This window comes from Triturus cristatus, chromosome 12, assembly GCF_964204655.1.
Source record: "Triturus cristatus chromosome 12, aTriCri1.1, whole genome shotgun sequence".
Lineage (NCBI taxonomy): Eukaryota > Metazoa > Chordata > Amphibia > Caudata > Salamandridae > Triturus > Triturus cristatus.
The window spans coordinates 272,359,218-272,381,972 of record NC_140595.1 but is presented as its reverse complement, the minus strand read 5'-3'; the positions used below and the strand labels follow the sequence as shown (position 1 = coordinate 272,381,972).

Genomic DNA, 22,755 nt, shown 5'->3' with positions numbered 1-22,755 from the left:
CATGTTTGTATTTCACAAAAATTTAATAAAACAGATTGAAAAAAAAAATAACCAACCTAGGCATAAAGAAGAGACATTAACTTATTTATTTCCAATACTTATTATCAGGGTTACTGAAATTATCTGGCAGGGGAGGGCCACATTATGTGGCTTAATGCAGCACCTTTTGTGAAATTATTACTTTATTACTTTCAAATTTTTACATATGTTAACACTGTCCAAGCATATGTTGAATCTCATTAGTACCAGCTTAACAACTAAATATAGCAATAAGCAACTGAAAGGTGATCAGTCAACCTTTGCAAAGGTTCTTCCACTGCGCAGCACAAACACACATTTTCAGTAACTTCTGAACTGTTTGAGCTAGAAACAATTTATTTTTGTTAAAATATGCAGATTATGCAACAGATGATGGATTATGTGGCAAATGCGGTTAATCCATAATTATGCAAAAAACGGAGCAGTCGCACAATCGCTAAATTCCAGTGGCCTTGCTTATTATTTGTATGCATGATGCATTCAGCATCACAAATACAAAAATCCTTCTAAGATTTTAATTGGTCTCCCGTCCTGATCAAATACAATACTGACTGTAACACAGGAACATTTGCTCCATGGTCCAAGGGTGCCTGCGTTCGTGCTACACAGCCACAAGAAGCAATAGAAGGAGATATGAGAAACTTTACCTATCTTGTACAATTTTGAACATTTCTGTTCACTTCCTTTCATGCAACTCAGTACAGCAAGTTAATGTGCGCCATTCTGCCAGAGTATATTATATATGCCCCTAAGAGTTTTGCAGACAGGGTACTTTGTCACAGCTGAATCATTCTACCTTATCCGCAAAACTGGAGGTCATGCCCCCTCATTTTTACTCATCCAAAGCCTCACTATGTCAGTGCCAGAGAGTACTCCCTCTCCACCACTGACATAAACCTCAAATGGATTAGACCAGTAAGTCCCATCTGAGCTTTTGGCATTTGTTGGCACCACAATGTAGAGTCAGTGGACGAATGTGAAGTGTTCACTGCCTGTTACCCCCCATGTAACATCTGCTTGCAAAGGCGACTGAAATTAGGAAAATGAGCCACACAGCGTGGCACCTAAACACCATAGGAAATGTATAATTGTTTTTTTTCCCTGTAACCTTCTAATTCCAATATAATACTTTTTTATTTGAATTTGAAAAAAATACTTTTGTGATAAACCTGTAAGAGTCCTTTCTTGTTCACAAAGCCATGCCTCACTCTCTCAATGCATAGACATGAACTGTCATGATGGCTGTCCCTAACAAAGGTAGAGATTTCCACTGGGCTTGGGGACATCCTAAAATTAAAGGAACAGTTACCGTACCACGCCCATGGAGTCCTTAACTTCATCGACCAGATTAACTAAAAACACGTCCCACAAAGTATTTTACATGGGCTATTTTATATCCCTTGAAACTAGCATTTAGTTACATACATTAAGAAAGGTTTGAGGAGTTGTCTTGAGATAGAATTTATTGACAGCGTGTTAAATTTCCACCAGTCATTGTCATACCACATAAAGGCCGTAACCAAACTAACAGCTCCAAAGAAAAAAGAGTTGATCTGCTGATCATGCACCTGATTATGCTGACATCTGTTTAGGCCACCACCCCGGTTTCTTGTATTTTGACATTGGTGAGTGTTGAGTGATATGAGTAAGCCCTGTTCTAGTGCAATACGTAACAGGCTACTATTATCTTACGTGCAACTTCAGATGAGTACACAACACCCCCCACCAGTACGGTCAAGAGATCTGAATTGCACCCTAAGGAGACCAAAAGTGCGCTCTGTGAGAAGTTGGCCTGGTATATGCTGTCCACTAGTTATAGTGGGCACCTTGCACCAGTCCAAATGACCCTTCTTGATTAGGTTAAAGACAACCTTTATTGAAAGCTATCCTAGTGGTAGCTATGGAGAGCAGCCTTTTGGCTAAGTCTCGAAGGAATGTAAAGCAGCTTGGTTTACCAGATCATAACCTCCTGAATGAACAAATGAAAGGAGAACCACACAAGGTATATATAAAATATATTTTTGTCTGGAATCTTCGTTGTTTTCAATGGCGTGATGCTGCAAAGTGCTGCTGCCTGGAAGAGGAGAAGTGTCCGATGTGATCCAAGCCTGGATTGGAGCTGAGAAGAACCTGAAAGCAATGGGGACAGAGTCTGGGTCACTTCAGGGTGACCAGGGGCTCAGTAGACGAATGCCCACCGATGTCTGGTGTTTCAGGTGCGAAGAGGTGAAGCTTGACTCTGCAGCAACGGGGACCAGGAGACGACGACCAAAGTCCGCAGGCGACCTGTCCCACGAAGGATGTTGAGTGCTGGGGGGTCAGTGTCCGGATTGGAGACCAACAAGCCTTGGCAACTGCAAACCACGCGGTCAGAGAAAAGATGCTTCGGTGTGGACCAGCAAGGTCCTGGGTACTCCCCAAGCGATGGAGAGTCAGGGCACGTCTGGAGCAACCAGGAAAACTCACTGAAAGTTAAAGTTGCCTTCACAGGAACCCACAGATTGACAGAACAGGGATCGCGAAGGGACCTCGAGAGGAATCACAAAATACAAGCCCACGGAACACTCGTGGAGTGTAGGCCGGTAATCTTCAGTGGCATAACTGCTCGGGGTCTGGACTACAAGTAGCCCAAAGCACAGCCTCAGGAATTGCAAAAAGCACTGATCGGCCTCGGGGAAGCTTGGGAACCCACCTCCTGTATAGCAAAATGTTCAGTGTCCTTCAGGAGCTGCGTAGATGCAAACCGGTCAGATGCGTTTTAGTTGCCTGCCTTGCAGGGGAGTAACTCCTTTACTCCAAGGGAGATTTTTCGGACATCCAATGTAGTGTAGATAGTTGAAGTACTTGGTTTCTGTAGCAGAGTTTTGTCCAGGTAAATCTAAAGTCCTGTAGCCAGGGGTTCCTACTTTATACCCGAGGAAGGGGTGGGACAAACTCTGGGGAACCACCTATGGGAGGGTCAGGACAGAGGGGTGGCTACACCCATGTCCTTTGTCCAGTTTCACGCCAGAGCAGGGGCTGATAGCCCCTGCAACCAGTTTGAGCTGGACTATGCCCAGGGATACCAAATGTGCTACCAGTGCAGACATCAAAGCACTCTCAGAGTGCACCCACCCAGACCCAATACACTAAAGCCTGTATGGGAGGTGGTCATCACACCTCCCTGTGACAGGAAACCTATTGTCCAGCCTTCCCCTACTGGAGTTTCGTCCAGCAGCAGGAGGGCAGACATGTGTCTGTGGCTGGCAGCATGCATTTTGTGATGCCAAGGTTTGTAAAGCTGGTACCGGGTGTACCGGTGTTGTCATATTTCTCCCTCTAGTAGGGTGGAATCATACCTCCCACACCAGTTACTGGTGTGGAGGAATGATTCCAAGGTGTTTGACACCAAACACGACATGTTTCCATGCAGCTGTTTTAAAGTTAGCATTTACCATGAGGTTATAATGCACTTAAGTATATATGATTGGCTGCATCACAAACAACCCCGGAATATAGGTTCCGAAAGCTGCAGAGGGTCTCTGCTCATGCATGGGCACCCTCTCACATGAAACCCAGCACCCTGCCTTCAGGAATGATAAGGCCTGCCATAGGGGTGACTTATATGTGCAGTGATTAGGATAGATATAGTGAACCTATATCTAAGTAAGGTGTGCTGTAGCAGACCTGTTGTGTCATTTTGAATGGTCTCCCAGGGGTGGCATATTACATGCTGCAACCCCTGAGAGGCCTCTGGGGTACCTATGACCTAGATACATAGTATACCATGTACTAGGGACTTATAAGGGTACCCCAGAATCCAATCTGGAGTGTACCTAAAGTACATGTAATCAATTTATAGGAGAAAGCAGCTAGGGTGGGGTCCTGGATAGCAGGATCCCAGCCAGTCTAAGTCAAAAATAGTGAAACATCAGCAAAAACTGGTAGTAACTGTAAGAAGCAGATCCTACTCTCCTACACAACCCTCCCCAAACGTAAGGACAATAAACTAACCTTGACCAGTTTGGTATTCATGTTCTAATTTGAAATATCTGGAGAGTCCATCTGCATTCGCATGGTTATTCCCAGGTCTATGTTCCACTGTATAGTCCATCCCCTGTAGGGAAATGGACCACCTCAAAAGTTCGGGGTTTTCACCCTTCATCTGTTTTAGCCATAAGAGGGGCTTATGGTCTGGCTGAACAATGAAGTGAGTGCCAAACATGTATGGCCTCAGCTTCTTCAGAGCCCAAACCACAGCAAAGGCCTCCCTCTCAATAGCTGACCAACGTTTCTCTCTGGGGGTCAGCCTTCTGCTAATAAAAGCTACTGGCTGATCCTGACCCTCATCATTCAATTGTGATAACACAGCCCCTACCCTCAAGTCAGATGCATCTGTTTGGACAATGAATTGTTTGGAGTAGTCAGGACTTTTCAGAATGGGAGCAGTGCACATGACCTGCTTCAGGTCATCAAAAGCCTTTTAACAGCTGACTGTCCACTGAACTTTCTTTGGCATTTTCTTAGAAGTAAAGTCATTCAAAGTGGTCACTATGGATCCATAACCTTTGACAATTCTCCTATATTACCCAGTCAGGCCCAATAAAGCTCTGACCTGAGTCTGGGTGGTTAGAGCAACCCAGTCCATGATGGTCTGGATTTTGCTCTGCAATGGTTGAACCTGGCCTCCACCCACAAGGTGACCCAGGTACACAACCTGACTCTGCCCTATCTGGCACTTGGTGATTTTGATAGTTAGGCCTACTTTCTGCAGGGCCTCCAAAACATTTCTCAGGTGGACCAGGTGATCCTCCCAGGTGGAGCTAAAGACAGCAATATCATCTAGATACGCTGCACTATAGGCTTCCAGGCCTGTAAGGACTTTATTCACCAACCTTTGAAAAGTGGCAGGTGCATTCTTCAAACCAAAGGGCATCACCACAAATTGGTAGTGCCCACTAGGAGTAGAAAATACTGTCTTTGGCTTTACATCATCAGCTAGTCTGATCTGTCAGTACCCAGCTGTTAGGTCAAATGTGCTCAGAAACCTGGCTGAGGCCAAAGTATCTATAAGCTCATCTGCCCTAGGGATTGGATGGGCATCAGTCCTAGTGACTACATTGAGACATCTGTAGTCAACACAACACCTCATCTCTCTATTAGCATCTTTGGTGTGGGGTTTGGGTACCAAGACTACTGGACTAGCTCAAGGGCTATCTGAGGGTTAAATCACACCCAAATCCAACGTCTTCTGGACTTCAGTCCTGATACAGTCCCAGACATGGTCAGGTTGCCTGCAAATCTTATTTTTAACAGGAAGACTGTCCCCAGTGCCCACTTCATGAGTGCACCAGGCAGTCTGACTTGGAGTCAGTAAAACATATGTCTAAACAGATTGAGAACTTTTCTGCAAACACTTTGCTGCTGGACAGTGGGGCTGCCTGCCAAAACTACACCATTGACTGAACCATCATCAGGGTTCTGTGAGAGCAGGTCACTCTCTTCCTTCTGTCCCTCATCAGTAGCCATGAGCAAGCCCATGTCAGCCCTGTCAACATGTGGTTTGAGCCTGTTGACATGAAGCACCCTATGGGGGCTCCTGGGAGTTCCAAGGTCCACCAGGGAGGTAACCTCTCCCTTTTGCTCAATTATGGTATTGGGGCCACTCCACTTGTCTTGGAGGGCTGCTGGGGTCACAGGCTTCAACACCCATACTTTCTGCCCTGGCTGGTTAACAGTCAGCACAGCCTTTTGGTCATGCCAGGCCTTTTGCAATTCCTAGCTAGCCTCAAGGTTTTTAGTTGCCTTCTTAATGTACTCAGCCATCCTGGAGCAGAGGTCAAGTACGTAGTCTACAATATCCTGTTTAGGGGGTTTGAGAGGTAACTCCCATCCCTCCTTCACTAGACATAATGGACCCCTAACTGGATGTCCAAACAGAAGTTCAAATGGGGTGTAATCAACCCCCTTCTGTGAAACCTCTCTGTAGGCAAAGAGAAGGCAGGGCAAAAGTATGTCCCATCTGCGCCTAAGCTTTTCTGGGAGACCTTTAATCATGCCATTGAGGGTTTTGTTGAACCTTTCAACTAACCCATCGCATTGTGGGTGATACGGGGTGGTACATTTGTAATTTACTCCACACTCCTTCCACATAGCAGTCAAGTAACTAGACATGAAGTTTGCATCTCTGTCTGATACTACCTCCTTAGGGAATCCCATTCTGCAAAAGATTCCCAGGAGAGCTCTTGCCACCACAGGAGCTGTGGTGGGTGTAAGGCGAATTGCTTCTGGATACCTAGTGGCATGGTGCACCACCACCAGTATAAATCTGTGCCCAGATGCAGTTTGCGGATCCATGGGACAACTATATAAATCCCAGCCCTCTCAAAGGGAACCCCCACCACCGGTAGTGGTATCAGGGGGTCTTTGTAGTACCACCTGCCTTACCACTGGCTTGACAGGTGACACATGAGCGACAAAACTCTTGGTGTCTTCAGATATGTGAGGCCAATGAAAGTGAGGGACAACTCTGTCCCAAGTCTTGTTTTGGCCTAGGTGACCTGCTAAGGGGATGTCATGTGCTAGTGTCAATAGGAAGCCCCTAAACTTCAGAGATATAACCAACCTCCTGGTGGCTTACCCTAGGCGTAGTTCGTGTAGTCGCGCTACGCGTAGCTACGCGAAGTGCACTTTTCACAACGTCGCGCTACGCGTAGCTACGTGAAGCTACGCGAACTGCATAGTGTGTAAGGCAAATGCTGTTCGCAATGATTGCACAGTGCCAGATGCTTGTCCGCACTGTGCAATCATTGCAAACGGCATCATGCACAGTGAAGCGGTTGTTTTCTGCCACTCGATTAGATTGGTACTCAAGCGGCAGCTTTTTTAACGCGGACTGGTAGTTTCTCATCACGAGCGGTCGCGAGCATACGCGACCACTCGCAATGAGAAACCTGACCTCCCTGCGTTGAGAATCTCGGCAGGAGGTTTATTTTCCACACTCGCGATCAGCAACTTGATGTTGCCGATCGCGAACGAGGAAGAAGTCTTGCTGGGATGTTGATTTTGCTCGCTAGCGGTCGCCAACTTGACGTTGAGGACCGCAAGCGAGCAAAGAATGCCCGTTACGCTACGCGTTTTTGCACTGTGCTATGTGCGATTCACGTAGCACGTAGTTGCGCTCGCTACGCACACTCCACTCCGCGAGCGTAGCGTAGTGTTCCACCCAGGGTTACTGGTGGCACCAGGCTTGGGGTCTCTACTCTCTGAGTAAAGGAGTCCCTCATTCCAGTAGATCCAGTAGATCCTATGGGACCCACTAGTACTCCCAGCAGCCTCAGCAGCAGCTTGCTGTCTGAGAGGTTCAAGAGAAGGGCAGCTCAGCTGCTCCTGGCTCAGATCTGCCCTAGAAGGGCCCCGTGTCCCCAAGAACTCAACCTGATCAGGTTCAAGCTCATCTGGGACAGTTCCTTCTTCAGGACTGAGATCATCTCCCTCAAGAAACTGATCTGCTTTCTGAGTCAGGGGGAGGACACTGCCTTAACCCTACTGCTCCTTTTCTTGGACGGCGCCTGGTCCATTTTTCCAGGATCCAGGGCTTGTTCAGTGTTAGACATTTTTGCCTGTGACCTGGTCATGGCAAATTTGTTATTTAGGTTTTACAACCACTCCTTACCAGTTCACGGTGTACATCTGCCACATTGAGGATTGGACTCTACCCATTGCTACTACGACTCAAATTTATTCTGGGTGAGTGACATTACCAATATAGGCATGCTTACTATCGGTATCTTAACTCATGATATGTAGCGCTATAGTGGGCTTAGTTAGTAGTTTGTTAGGCACTCCGCCCACTCGATATGACTCTTTCCAATCTATAATTTTAGTGCATAGGGAGTGCGCACTATTACAGTTTGTTTCTATTATGCTGGTACTCTCATAACTCCTGGACTTAGACACTCATTATTCCCATTCAGGCTTCTGCACCATTTGATACCCTACCATGGTGTCTTTTCGTTAAACTGTTTGGACTGGTTACGACTTAACCTTATATCAATTCAAGCATTAGCTTGGTAAGTGTTTTATTGTTTTCAATTAAATTATTTCTTTACTTATATAGATTGGGGCGCGTTTTGCACTTGGTTTCTATGCCTGACTTTGTACGTTACATTTCTTGTATATTTTCTTTTGTTCAGCTAATTCCATCGCGTTTTTACTAGTATTCGTGTACATCAACATTTATTGAACCACGGATTTGGCCTATTTAAATTGATGCCTACTTGGACTAAGAAATTGGATTTGTGGACTATCCTACTATATTATGAGGTGGGTTTAGTTATACAAACTAGTTGTTGACATGCGTAGTGTGCTCTAGACATTTATTTACATGTGTCTCAACAGGCATCTATAGACTGTCAACTTTATACTATATGATTAGTCTTCTTATTGCCATGATGATTAGCATATCACTATTCCCACAGTACACATTTATACCTCAACATATATACTGTTTTTTAAGTGTCTTATAACTTCCTCAAAAAACAATTTTTGGACATGTTCGTGGTCATCTTTCTCTCTCTCTCTCTCTCTTTTTTACACTTTTCTCTTATATCTGTACACTTTTTAACACCCTTTCTTTCGCCTAATCCCACTCAGGTTTGGTCACGGTGGTGTTATCAGTTGATTGGGTCCGTTTCTTCTCTTTTCCTTGGTCCTTATTCTTCTTTTTTATTGGGATTATGCATCATATAATTAGAGAAGCTCTACTTCACTTCTGTATCTTGACACTTGGGTATAAACCATTGTCATAAGATAACTCTGTTCTGCATTTTCTTAATGTGTTGAAATTTGTTTCTTATTTGTTTATACATATTTATATTCCTTGTCAACAGCCTTGAAAAAGTCATTGTACAAATATAAGTACAGACGAAACACGTGTTGGCTGTTTTGGCTGCTTTGGATATTTGACGTTGGTCTGGAAACTGATCCACAATCAATAAAGAAGAATATAATTTTGAAAAACTTGTCAACTTTTGTATCCTGTTCGGTTTTTTCTACTTGTGAACTGTCCAGAGATTCTATCAATTTGTATATTCATTTCCTAGTATTGGACTTTAGACTTATTTGACAGACTTTCAACTTTATTTAACATAAAGGGTGTGCTTCATAGCTGATTCTTTTTTCTAATTGTATGGACGAGTCGTTCTACCGACTTGCCAACAGCACTTTGGGGTAGTAAGTGCTACAGCTTCATTAGCACCCCGCAATATTAATACTGTATTGCCTACACAAATATCAAACTGTCTTATTGTTCTTCTTAACTTGTTTCTATTGATGTGCGGTTCTTCACCCATTTTGGGGAACATCACTACCTCAATTGTACTTAAATTTCTCAGTGATACCGGCACTCACTTTTTCTGTAGGCATCATCAGATCATTAATCGTGATCTGATTTGACTTATCTGCACAAGACTTTATCGTATTCCTACTCAGTATGGCTGAGTTCAATGATGAAAGGGACAAGTTATTCAACGACATTTTCTCTGGACAGGGGATTCAATCTAAGATAACACCTTTAACTGAAGTAACACCATTAGGCTTAAAACAATTATTCATTAAACTAGAAAGATTAAGGAAGGCTGAATTGTCCAGATGGTGGGATCTTTCAACTTTGAAAAAATACATTGAGATCGGACAAGTTCCGAGAGGATTGAGAGTAATCATCTTCCCAACCTTCGAGGACTTGGATCCCGATCTCCTACAAGAGTGGGAGAAACTCATCTCATCCTCGCCCATTGGCATGATGGATCTACTGGTCCGTCATGCGGAAAGGAAAAGAGCTAAATTGATAGAGGAGATTGAACAGATTGAAGAGGAGATAAGAAAACTCAATGCTGAAGAGGCTACTGAGAAGAACTTTAAAATCTTAAAAGATGTACTAAGCTCACACCAAAACTACATACGTGATAAAAAAATACGCAAACTAAAAAGAGATGAAAATGACTACAAAAATGGCCGTATATATACTTTTGCAAAACAAATTGATGAACAAAAACCCAGAGCTGGAGTTCGTGAACTTGTTAAAAAAAGAATGGACACGGGCAACACAGTTAGTGACTCAGAACTCTCCAGTATTGCTAGTGATATTAGTGAAACTAGGAATGATGGTGCCTCTACTCTTGGATCCGATGGGAATGTTCAAGGTACCTCATCGTCCTCTTTTTTTATCAGAACTAGAGAGGTACAGGAGGGGTACCAGACCGGGATTCAACAATCAAAGACCCAATGTAAGAATAGGACCAGGCGAGGGGGAAGCAAAAACAGAATTAGAAGGGACCAAAAGAATCACAAGATCGGGGACGCGGGTTCAGAACAAGTGAGTGCCGATGTGAATTCTAATGATACTGCCATGATATTTTGTACTGAGAACTCAACACCGAATGAAATGGATGATGTATCTGTTGTAAATCTGTCTAAACAATGTTTAAGTGCAAGTGAGATCAATGTACTTAGGAAAGGACTTAGTTTTTTTCCTATGTCTAAACCAAACTTTACCCAAATTCATATTGACTTATTTAAGTTTACACGTAGACTTAAATTGAAAAAGTTTTTTGACAGCCAAAATAAACTGTGTCCTATACCAATCTACACTACCAGTGTCAGTGGACAATCTATTCAAGATATACATAATTTACAAATGCTTATGTCACTTGACGACAGTCTTGAAACAGTCCCCGATGTGGAGGAATTACTGTCAGAGTTGAATATTATTAGTAATACTCAAACTGATAGTGGATTGAGAACCAAGTCATCATTTATACCTACTCTGCCATCAGATAACATCATTGATTGCTTCTTCAGGGCGGTCACTACTGAGCTGTACAAATTGGAGGATAAACTATATCGTTCTCACAGTAAGTGCAGAGACAACCTTACTAAGGAAGAGAGAACTGCTTTGAACCAATTGAGAAGTTATTCACACCTAACCATTAGGGAGGCTGACAAGGGCGGCAATATTGTCCTCATGGACAATGATTACTATTTAAAGGAAATTGAGGGACAATTATCGGACAACGCAGTTTATACCAAAATTACACATAATCCAATGAAGGAAGTCAATACTCTAGTAGAGAGAACACTTAAATATTGGCTAGATGCTGGACTTCTCTCTGATTTGGAATTTAGATATCTGTTCAATTCCACACCTAGAACCGCATACATTTACACCCTACCAAAGATTCATAAAAACATCACTGCACCACCGGGCAGACCTATTATTTCTGGCATTGGGGGTCCCACTGAACGTATTTCAGAATATATAGATCTTTATCTCCAACCTATTGTCCGCAAACTACCTGCCTTTATTGAGGATACGAAGGATCTTCTTAACAAGTTGGAACACTTTCATTGGTCCAATGATCTTACTCTAGTTACATTGGACGTTAATTCATTGTATACTAGTATTCCACTTGACAAAGGCATGGAAGCACTGACTTATTTTTTATCTAAAAGGGATGCCACTCTATATGAGCATACCAGAATGATCCTAGAACTTACCAAATTGACCTTGGAGAACAACTACTTCAAACACCTGGATGTTTGGTACAGACAACATTCTGGTGTTGCAATGGGGGCGAAATTCTCACCCTCATTTGCTAATATTTACATGGGGTTTTATGAGCAAGAACATATTTGGAAAGCAACACCACCCCATTTGACCAACCACATTGTGTACTGGGGTCGATTTATCGATGACATCTTGCTCATATGGGAGGGAGAGATCAAACACCTTGATGATTTTTTATGCCTTCTCAATACCAATGATTATAATCTAAGTTTCACACATAATCACAGTAGACCAGAGATTGATTTCCTAGATGTGACACTATTTGTTGACAATGGCATATTGGAGTCCAAGCTCTTTCCCAAAAAAACAGCTTGTAACTCCATTTTACACGTTAGTAGTGCGCACCCAACTTCTCAAATTCGGGCCATTCCGTTTGGAGAAATGACTCGGATGAGAAGGAATTGCAGTACAGACCATGACTTCCAAAGGGAAGTTTTGAATTTAAAGAAACGATTTATCATTAGGGGATATGACAGACGTACCCTAGACAAAGCTCATACAAGAATAAACAGGACAACACGATCTAATCTGCTTAGATCCAACAAAAGGTCAAAAAACGCTTCAACAGCCAATGAAATTGCTATGATTACAAAATTTCATTCAAATAGTAATGATATATATCGCACCCTGTTGAAACATTGGCACTTGCTCAGACTGGACCATGACCTAGATCCATACATCAGAAAGAAACCTCACATTACTTATGTACGAGGTAGGACACTTAAAAACATGCTCAATCGTTCAATACAGGTAGATCGACAACCATCTAGCACTTGGTTACCTGCGAAACCCATAGGCTTTTTCAAATGTTCCATGTGTAACATATGCCAGTATGCAGAAGATAAAATCACCAGCTTCAGTTACAATACGGATAGAATATATAAAATCAATCATTTTATCAATTGTAATACTAGGTACGTTGTTTACTGTATCATCTGCCAATGTAGTAAGATATATGTGGGCAGCACGATAAGACCCCTTAAAGAACGAATACAGGAGCATATTAGAGCCATCAAAAAGAAGAATACCAATTACCCTCTGGCATTACATTATAATGCCGAACACACAACAACTGAATCATTACAGCTTCGATTCCATGCTATTGACAAACTGGTTGATGACCCCCGGGGCGGTAATAAAGTTCTGGCCCTGAGGAAACTAGAAACAAAATGGCTTATTAAACTGAGGTCTGTCGATCACGGAATCAACGTAGATAGAGAGTTGCATGTTTTCTTAAAAGACTAATTACATTAGCGCCAATCTAACATTGTCTTATGTATCTACATAACAACACTAGTTTTGCTGATTCCTAGATTCTGGTGTTTCAATGCTAACCCATTATAACCAGCAAGTAACAATCAAATATACGCTACTTGTTCTTATTGTTCTATCTGTAACCTGTTATGTTTACTTTATCAAAGATGATTACTAGTCATGTACTTAACATATAAGTGGATAGTCACCCACAAAACATGTGGTAATTCCTTTCATGTGTTGGTCTTTCACGTTTCCTATTCTGTCGTTCTTTATCTCTTCTCTCATTTAAATGCAGGAATCACGTAGGATATATTTCCTATGTATACTTGATGTTTCCTTATCATACTCGATGCTAACTCATGTACCTTACACATACAACTTTCATCTCCTTGCTTAATACACTTTTTATTTACACTGATCTTAGTATATGTTCTAGTTGAAGGTTTCTACATTTACTTTTAGTCATTGTGTTTGACTCCGTTACTTTATCAACACAGGATTTATATACTTTTGGTGGAGCGCGCAATGCTGTTTGGCAACATATTATATTTTCAACTTTCGACTTATCTCACGTATTAGACGTGTTTACTATATATTACACGTCAGTTCCATAGAACATAGGAGATGAGGGAGGCTTACAATTTGATTGATTTACTCATGTTGGTGCCTTTAGCTCTGAGTTAACTTTTTCAACATGGCGCTTATTGCACCAACTAGCACAGTCCTTTCTCTATGTTCACCTTCAATGGTGACGTTGCTAGTGGGCGGTGTTTTTCTCCCGTTAGTTCATTTCAAGATGGTGACCACACGCACTTGTTGTGACTTACTTTCGGCGTTACCAGACGCTCGGTGCTTCATACGGACTACGACTATTCGGTAAGATTACATGACGCATATTGGCGACCTTACATGTGCCTCTTCGTACTACTACTTTTAGGATATCCCCTTGCTTCATAATTGACAGCATCTCGACATTTGATGTGTCTGGCTGCGTCCCCAGTTAATTTTACCTTTTACATTTTCACTTTTATTGTTTCTTTGTGTTTTCATATGCTTGGGATACTATGGATGTTTTCGAATTCGGTATCAATATTATAACCGATATGCATTATGGGACTAGTAGTTCCGCAAATCAGGGCTATAATTCATATGTTCAGACTCACATTAGGATGCTATACGTCCTTGTACGATTTATCCTTTGATTGGTGTCTGCGTGTTGAGAGGGTTATTATTTATAAAACGATAATACAAATTTGTTATTTAGGTTTTACAACCACTCCTTACCAGTTCGCGGTGTACATCTGCCACATTGTGGATTGGACTCTACCCATTGCTACTACGACTCAAATTTATTCTGGGTGAGTGACATTACCAATATAGGCATGCTTACTATCGGTATCTTAACTCATGATATGTAGCGCTATAGTGGGCTTAGTTAGTAGTTTGTTAGGCACTCCGCCCACTCGATATGACTCTTTCCAATCTATAATTTTAGTGCATAGGGAGTGCGCACTATTAGAGTTTGTTTCTATTATGCTGGTACTCTCATAACTCCTGGACTTAGACACTCATTATTCCCATTCAGGCTTCTGCACCATTTGATACCCTACCATGGTGTCTTTTCGTTAAACTGTTTGGACTGGTTAAGACTTAACCTTATATAAATTCAAGCATTAGCTTGGTAAGTGTTTTATTGTTTTCAATTAAATTATTTCTTTACTTATATAGATTGGGGCGCGTTTTGCACTTGGTTTCTATGCCTGACGTTGTACGTTACATTTCTTGTATATTTTCTTTTGTTCAGCTAATTCCATCGCGTTTTTACTAGTATTCGTGTACATCAACATTTATTGAACCACGGATTTGGCCTATTTAAATTGATGCCTACTTGGACTAAGAAATTGGATTTGTGGACTATCCTACTATATTATGAGGTGGGTTTAGTTATACAAACTAGTTGTTGACATGCGTAGTGTGCTCTAGACATTTATTTACATGTGTCTCAACAGGCATCTATAGACTGTCAACTTTATACTATATGATTAGTCTTCTTATTGCCATGACGATTAGCATATCACCATTCCCACAGTACACATTTATACCTCAACATATATACTGTTTTTTAAGTGTCTTATAACTTCCTCAAAAAACTATTTTTGGACATGTTCGTGGTCATCTTTCTCTCTCTCTCTCTCTTTTTTACACTTTTCTCTTATATCTGTACACTTTTTAACACCCTTTCTTTCGCCTAATCCCACTCAGGTTTGGTCACGGTGGTGTTATCAGTTGATTGGGTCCGTTCCTTCTCTTTTCCTTGGTCCTTATTCTTCTTTTTTATTGGGATTATGCATCATATAATTAGAGAAGCTCTACTTCACTTCTGTATCTTGACACTTGGGTATAAACCATTGTCATAAAATAACTCTGTTCTGCATTTTCTTAATGTGTTGAAATTTGTTTCTTATTTGTTTATACATATTTATATTCCTTGTCAACAGCCTTGAAAAAGTCATTGTACAAATATAAGTACAGACGAAACACGTGTTGGCTGTTTTGGCTGCTTTGGATATTTGACGTTGGTCTGGAAACTGATCCACAATCAATAAAGAAGAATATAATTTTGAAAAACTTGTCAACTTTTGTATCCTGTTCGATTTTTTCTACTTGTGAACTGTCCAGAGATTCTAACAATTTGTATATTCATTTCATAGTATTGGACTTTAGACTTATTTGACAGACTTTCAACTTTATTTAACATAAAGGGTGTGCTTCATAGCTGATTCTTTTTTCTAATTGTATGGACGAGTCGTTCTACCGACTTGCCAACAGCACTTTGGGGTAGTAAGTGCTACAGCTTCATTAGCACCCCGCAATATTAATACTGTATTGCCTACACAAATATCAAACTGTCTTATTGTTCTTATTAACTTGTTTCTATTGATGTGTGGTTCTTCACCCATTTTGGGGAACACCACTACCTCAATGGCAAACACTTCTGCAGGGATTCCCAACATTTCTGAATGAGTCTAGAGCTCTACTTCAGCCCAAGCTGAAGTTTCTAAATCATTGCCCAACAAGCATTCAACAGGGAGGTCTGACCTAACCACAACCTTCTTAGGGCCAGTTACCCCTCCCCAGGTGAAATTAACAACTGTCAAGAAATGGTCTGTCCTGAAATTGCTAGCATTGGTCACTTGGTACTGTTGTGTGCAGATTTAGACTCTGTATATAGGTTTCCCGATTTATGCCCTTATATAGGTACAATTCTGCCTTTATTTGGACATAGAAATCCGGCCCTTATTTAGACATTGTCCGTTCAAACCAAATACAGGCATGGTCACCTACATCCATCGATCCACGTCACAACTAATTCTTGGAAAACCAGACCCATAAGCCTTTAGGAATTTCCCTCAGCTTGAATATTGATTTGTCCAAGAACTCATTAAGTATGCATGAACATCTATTCCTTAGGGGTTCATTCATGACGTTCCTCTGCCCGACTTTTACGTCAATACTGGCATTCCTAGACACCTTCAAGGTATAAATATGCCAGCACTTGCCCTGGCCAATTGCGGTTCCCGGAGGATTCGATCCAACCCAGACTACGCGGTTCGCCATGGCAAGTTCGGAAGGAGATCGAGTTCCAGCCTGATGCACTGACCTGACGCTGCCATCCTCCTCGCAAAGAATCCAGCTCCAGTGCTCTCTGACTTCCCTTGCGGGGGGTTAGACTATCGAGTCCAGAAAAGAGATTCCAACCTCTCTCATTCTCAGGTATGGAGCTGACTAGAACTTAGAGAAACTTTTGGCAACTCTTGGCTAAACTAAAATATAGCTAGCTATACTTTAGAAATAGCACCTACTTCAAACCTCGTACTGCACTTAGGTTAGGTACACTGGGGTAGAACAATTTAGAAGCATCAGATGAGTGTCACATTTTAGCTTATATTATTTATGTATGTATTTTGATTAATATATGTCATAGCTACAAACCATGCTATTGCAGTATTATTTTATCTTACTGCTAACCTCGTACATATTATACTTCGCACTCTGTCTTACGATTGTAGCAATTCATATCTCTTGCATTAAAAATAAGACTGTTCATTAAACCCTTTTATTGAAACGCCAGTCCCTCTATTTCTGTGCAACTCTATAGAAACGAAGCATGCACGATTGACTGAGTGAAACTATTAACTATTGTTTCCACGATTCTGAGACTGTTCCGATTCTGAAGTGAAACAAAGGTGTCATGTTTATGCGGTTGTCAGAAACTAATCCCTTCTTGTATATTCAAGAAGTTTCTAGTGACCTCTGATTTAGCTGGCATACACAAGTAATTAAGTTTATTATACTCAATAGAGACATACTGACCTTAGTCCTATGTCAAATCTATAGTGGTTTTTGTTTTTTTGTTGCATATTTATATAGCGCGAACTCGACCCGAAGGTATTGGAGCGCTTTACATGAGCACCGTATTTACATTACACATTCAGGCACGGGGAGATTACGTGATTTGCCCAGAATCACAGGATGTGGATGCGACCTCGAGCCTCAAACCCGGGTTTCCTGCACCAAAGTTGGCAGTTTAAGCCGACGAACCACATCCTCTCCCCATAGTGAATGTTATTCCAATGCGCAGAGCCTATCAGGGATATAGGAACTACACTACATGGTGCCCAACGGTTTGGTAAGGCACTAATTTAACGCTAGATACTGAAGTAACTCAGTCGTGCTTTTCTCAGAGATCCTCTACTCATAAAACTCAATAATACGTCTGGACTGGGTAGGGATAATATCCGCCATAGCTGAGTAGGACGAAAGTCCTATGTATTAGCTGTTTGGTTTTGTTCAACGTTGAAGGATACAGTGTTCCAAAATATTGTGCACCTTATCTTTGTTTCCTTGAAACTTGCTCTGCATTTTTCAATTCAACATGTCCGAAAACGGCACAAACACCGATACTGGTGGAGCTGCGGCTGACCAAGTCGCAGCAGCTTTTAATCGTACAGGTTTTCAAGAAACCGACGAGGATGCTATAATCATCCATCCAAATTTAAGGAGAGCCATCACTCTAAAACATGGTCTGACACCAAGAGGTGGTAGAGCAGTTTTTGTGATAGAGGCACGTGAATCTCACCAGACAGAGGTATTCTATTCATGGATAGTATTCCCAAAATCAAATCCAGTGATACACTGGTTTCACTTCTACAAAGAAGATGAACCACCAGAGCAATATATTCCTTTCGAGGATATTGAAATTCCACTCACATACCAGGAGCATGAGCTCTGGTTTAAAGGCGCCCTAAAACATTACAATCACATTACCAGGCTCGGTCCAGTAGGTAGACCAGGAGCAACATGGCCGATTTTAGCCGGCTACACACCTCATCCTGACATTGAAGAAATGTCAGATGTGGATCTACTAGCTCAACTCAAGGAGCTAATCAAAATTTATAGACAATTGGTTCAATATGTCTGCGGACTTTCACAGTCCAACTACCATTAACCATTCAAAATCCAACCCCTCATCAGGGGAATACACTAAAAATCACTCCACAGACTTTACACGCAGTCATGAGTAAAATGCCCACAAAACGTGAACAAATTCCATTCTGGATAGCTCAAAAAATTACTCAAATCAAAGCGGTATTTCCTAATACCAGCCCTTAGGAGAAATACAGAATTCTAACAATCTGTTTACCAATGGGGATCATACCACATCTGGAAGACTGCACCTCTTGGGGCACAGTCTTTGCTGCAATCTACACAAAAACACATGGTGTTCCGTCTATGGAGGTAATACCTGATGTCCTGAAACAGATTCAAAACGAATACGGGGCAGAGCCTGCTCTGAATGTAGGTATGAAGTTACTGAAAAATTTCGACCAGGTCTCAACAACAATATTATCTAATATTAAAGGAGAAGCAGCATCAGTGGCGATCAGCCAAAAACAAAGGGAATTTGATGTAACAGAACAACCTCAAGAACCAGCCAGAATAATTGAAAAATCCTATGAGGAATTAGTTGAGACTGTAGACACCAGGGTTAGTTCTCCACATAGGTTATATGAAATAACACTCCGAATGGAGGGAGACATACCAAGAAAAGTGAAAGGAGTCTTTTGGGAGCATCTTTCAAAGGGTTATAAATTTCGACCAGGTCTCAACAACAATATTATCTAATATTAAAGGAGAAGCAGCATCAGTGGCGATCAGCCAAAAACAAAGGGAATTTGATGTAACAGAACAACCTCAAGAACCAGCCAGAATAATTGAAAAATCCTATGAGGAATTAGGCAGAGACAGTCTGGGAGAGAAACCAGTAAAACCACAACTGTCTGAAAGTCCTGATAAGGTCTTTCCTAAAAACACTCCTACAGAATTCTAAAGAGAAGCGTTCCCATTCCCGAGGCAGGTCTCCTCCACAAAAGGAGCCCTCTGAAAGGAGGTACAACCTCAGGAATAGGGATAATTTGAGAAAACCTGACAGATATCAAGATAATGATACACGCTACTCTCGTACCTTTCAGATATCGTCACAAACATCCGAAAGAAGAGGACGGTCAGAAAACAAGAAGGAACGCGTGAAGTCCAAAGACGATCAACACATTCAGAAAAATAAAGCAAAACCTCCATTCTCCAAGAAAAAGGTAGCAGGTCTAAAGATCAGACATGCCGAGAATACTGAGAACCCAACTCAGTAACGGAGAATGGGCCCAGACCATGCTGGACAGTGCAGCAGAAGTCACAATAGCTCGCCAGAACCTGAAGGGACTTCTGGAGACAGTGGACTTGAATGAAGACATACAAGTTGAGACTGTAGACACCAGGGTTAGTTCTCCACATAGGTTATATGAAATAACACTCCGAATGGAGGGAGACATACCAAGAAAAGTGAAAGGAGTCTTTTGGGAGCATCTTTCAAAGGGTTATAATATACTTCTAGCAGAACAGGACTGGCCACCAGAGTTTGTCAGGGAGTGCCCACATAGCGAGGCCATCATTATGCCTGCCTTCTCCAACCATATTCCAGTTCATTTAAAATATACATTAGCCACGAAATGGGGAGTAGCCCAAGCCCCAGCACTGTATAAAAATCATGTAGGAAGGGATGAGGACTCACCTCACCATATAATCCAGTTAAAAAATCAACTGACTGCACAAAGGCAGTACCCAGTTAAGCAAGAAGCTAAAAAACAGGTCAGGGAGATCATAGATCAACTTGAATATCAGGGGGTGATTGAAACATGCACCTCATCAATTAACAATCCTTTGTTTTCGGTCTCCAAACCAGACAACACATATCCTCTAGTTTTGGATTACATACACTTAAATTCTTGTTTCAAAACATTTGCTGTGCACAATGCACACAGTAGAGCATTAATGAATAACATTGTGCTTAAAAAATATATAAAACCACATTAGACATTTCAAATAGTTTCTTTTGTCAAAATATTGCACCAGAAAGCAGATATTTGACCGCTTTCTCAATAATGGGGACTCAGAGTCAATTTTGTCGACTGCCCCAGGGATTCAAAAACAGCCCGGGTTCATTCTCAGCAAGGGTAACAGAGTTACTACAAACTTATGATGATGAGGCATTGTCATATGCCGATGATATATATCTGACAGACGATGACCTGGATAGGCACTTGAACAGGGTGAGCACCATAATATTGGGCTTCGCCTCAGAGGGTTACAAATTCAACTTTAAAAAGTCAAGAATTGCCCACCTCAACGTCCTTTTCCTAGGATATGAACTTCAAGTGAAGGCAAAAGCCTGGCAGCCAACTTTTTAGAAAAGTGTCCGCTGCTCCAACCTCCAAAAATACTGAAATATTTACAGTCGTTTCTAGGTTTCCTGAATTTTGGAAGAACTTACATTTTAAATTACGCAGAAAGGGTTAAACCTCTCTACAAATTAATCAAACCTGATTTTAAAATCACACATCGGACATAAAAACACACAGAAATTTTGCGTTCACTCCAAACAGACATGCTAGCAGCGAAACACTTGCAAACATGCGTAAACGTAGGCAATTTAGTGATCCGAATAATTCCGGGTCAATGCGGATTCACCTACTTAACTTTTAACGAAGGTGAAAAAGTACCAATTGCATACAAATCCTACTTGTATACACAAGCAGAAATGAAATTCACTTCTACAGAAAAAATTCCGACAGCAGTTCAAACCGCTGTAGCAAACGAGAAAGAGCCCTAGCACAGGGGAAACGCATTATGGTTGTGACTCCTGTACCAGCCCTAGAGGCAGTTACAAAGGCTAGCATTCCAAATGCAAACGCTTTACATCCGAGATGGATACATTGGGTTAATTCTCTTGCTGCAACTGATGTTGAATACGTTTTTGATCCATATTTAAAAACACAAGCATTCCTGCAATATGAACACGAATGTCCTCTGCCTACTGAAATTCTCCCTCTTGACCAGTACAAATTTATAATTTATACTGACGGATCTGCACAGCCCGCTACGGGGAGTAAACAAGCTCACAGTGCAGCGTGTGCTATCATTAAAGGTCGCATGCGAGATGGCAAATTCAGACCAATGGTCACAAAAACCCAATCTCTAGGAGATGGTACAGCTCAGCGAGCTAAACTACAAGCATTTAAGATGGCACTTGAAAACACGGATCGCGAATTCCCCACACTCATAGTGTGCGATTCTTTTTACTGTGTTCAATCTTACAATTAATATTTACAGAATTGGATTCAAAATAGTTTCAAAGATGCAAAAGGTGGCACAATCAAGCACAAATTGCTTTGGGAACAAGTAGTTCAGTTGCGAAACGGACAACAAAACACTCACGTGATACACACGCTGAGTCATCAACGTGATGGCGTTCACATTGAAGGGAATTCATTGGCTGATGAAGCCGCGAAAGGGGCTGTGCAAACGGCTTCCGTAGCTGCAATCACTCGTTCAAAAACGAAAATAGACAGCAAAATAATGCTGGCTGTCAATGCATCAAGCAAAGGCAGCGGTGTGGCATTACCTAAAAAGTTTCCACTCAAATACTCATATGTAATTGATGTGAACAATGTTCCGTTTGCTCGAATCCCTGGAGTGGGGAATAGAGTCATTCCAAACATGGAACATAGACTAGGGCTAATCCTAGCAGCACATGAAGCGCTCACCTCTGCCCATGCAGGTGTTTCCGCCACAGTAGCATTATTAAAACAAAGGTACTGGTGGCCCGGCATTAGGAAACTGACTAGAAATTATGTTTTGGACTGTGAGATTTGCCAGAAGATGAAAGTCTCTACAGTGAAACGTCCTGCGCAGACGCCCCTGTTAATTTCAGATAAACCTTTAGCTTGTGTTTACCTGAACCACTGCAGTTCCTTACAAAGGGATGGGGCTACAAATATATCATGGTCGCAGTGGATTCGTGCTCTAGGTTCCTATGGATGTGGCTTCAGCGCTCGGCTGATGCTCGAACTGTTATAAAAGATTTGCGCGTCTCTATCAGCACATACGCAATAGGCACACTACATTCTGACCAGGGTCCTGCGTTTAGCTCTAGGGCACGGTTACTCATAGTACGGCCCGCGGGCCGCCAGCGGCCCGGCAAGCCTTCCTTGGCGGCCCCCGGACCTTGCAGACATCCTACCTGTGTTTTAAAAAAAAAATGTAAATAGTGTTAGCAAACACTGCCGGTTGCAGCAGCCCGGAATCTGAGACTCTGCTCTGTGGGGGCCGGGGGATTCCATTGATTGTCAAAGTGGAGATGCAGGGGCCTAAGAGGTGAAATACAACAAAGCTTTATTAACATGTAAATGGTCTTTTAAAGACTTGTGAAGTACTCGGGTGCGGCTGTGTGTGCGCTTCGC

The 22,755-nt window shown here is 41.9% G+C and overlaps 1 protein-coding gene and 1 long non-coding RNA gene across 3 annotated transcripts in view; one reads left to right on the top strand and one right to left on the bottom strand.

The window, feature by feature from the left end:
* The window catches only part of LOC146775837 (NACHT, LRR and PYD domains-containing protein 12-like), a 984,872-nt gene that overhangs the window by 840,208 nt on the left and 121,909 nt on the right, over window positions 1-22,755 (bottom strand). The window lies entirely within an intron of this gene.
* On the top strand, window positions 7,994-9,006 carry LOC146775838 (uncharacterized). Its single transcript, XR_014972289.1, has 3 exons — window positions 7,994-8,090; window positions 8,214-8,343; window positions 8,910-9,006. It is a non-coding gene; the product is annotated as an uncharacterized LOC146775838 (long non-coding RNA).